Source organism: Austrofundulus limnaeus, unplaced genomic scaffold, assembly GCF_001266775.1.
Source record: "Austrofundulus limnaeus strain Quisiro unplaced genomic scaffold, Austrofundulus_limnaeus-1.0 Scaffold6, whole genome shotgun sequence".
Classification (NCBI taxonomy): Eukaryota; Metazoa; Chordata; class Actinopteri; order Cyprinodontiformes; family Rivulidae; genus Austrofundulus; species Austrofundulus limnaeus.
Window position 1 is genome coordinate 394238 of NW_013952408.1, and position 1036 is coordinate 395273.

General features: G+C 37.6%; 1 protein-coding gene across 1 annotated transcript in view; it reads left to right on the forward strand.

Annotated features, from left to right (window-relative positions):
- Window positions 1-605: 605 nt before the first annotated feature.
- The window catches only part of mcoln3a (mucolipin TRP cation channel 3a), an 8258-nt gene continuing 7827 nt past the window's right edge, over window positions 606-1036 (forward strand). Inside the window, exon 1 of the mRNA XM_014029095.1 lies at window positions 606-668. The gene's annotated coding sequence lies outside the window, so the exon portion shown is untranslated. The remainder of the gene's footprint in view (window positions 669-1036) is intronic.

Below are 1036 nucleotides of genomic sequence, written 5' to 3' on the forward strand. Positions count from 1 at the left end.
GCCTATTAACATAACTATTTATATGAACTATTAACAATTATTAACATATTTTAGCCTTTATTTTACAGTTAAAATATATGTTTATTAAATAAAGTCTAATGTTAAACTAATCATGGTCCCCTTTAAAGAAATTAATGAGATTGCGTACATTTAAAACTGATTAACTTTTGGAGTCAGACAAATTAAAAATGGCCATAAGGTCAATCAACCTTAGCTGACACAAAAGTAGATTTAACTTGGTGAATTTTAAAAATATTTAGCTAAAATTTGGTGTGGTTAGTTGCTGAATGTCGTACCCAAAACATACTCTAAGCTCCATCATATGAGACTTATCTTTAAGGTTTGACTAGCATGACTCCTGTTTTGTTCTTTCTCAAGTTGGTCTAAAACTCGGGTAATTGGGCATTAATATTATTAGTTGGCTAATTTTATCATTTTCTTAAATAGAAAACATTGGTTTACTGGAGATCACCCTCTGCAGACTGTAACCGGAAGCTCTCTCCCTCCCTTTGTTTTGGGAAAACACAGACACTCAGTGACACAGGAGGCATGACGGCTCATTGTGGTGAGGACTGTGCCACCTGGTCCTCAGAAACCACTCAGGACTCCGAGGAGGTGGATGATCACAGCCTGGATCACCGCAGCAGCAGCACATCAGGTGTTTGCAGGTAATTTCCCAACATGCTGGTTAGTGCAGGAGGTGCAGTAAACAGAGGGTTGTAAAAAAAAATATGACATAGTTACATTCTTTGTAAAAAGAAAAGTAAACTTTACTTCATTTATTACTATATTTTAGGCAAAACTATTAGATGTTGAGTCATTTTAGTTCATTCATTTAAAACGGGTCTGTAGCTTTTACAACCATGTCTCTCACTAAGTAAAACGTAACCATCCATTCGTCTGTTCATTTTCTTGACCCACTTTTTCCTTTCCGAGTCGTGAGAGAGCTGGTGCCATCGGTCTACTACAGGGTGCACCCAGGACAGGTCCATCCCAGGACCCCATCACTCACAGTGACTCCACTGCTTCACTAAAA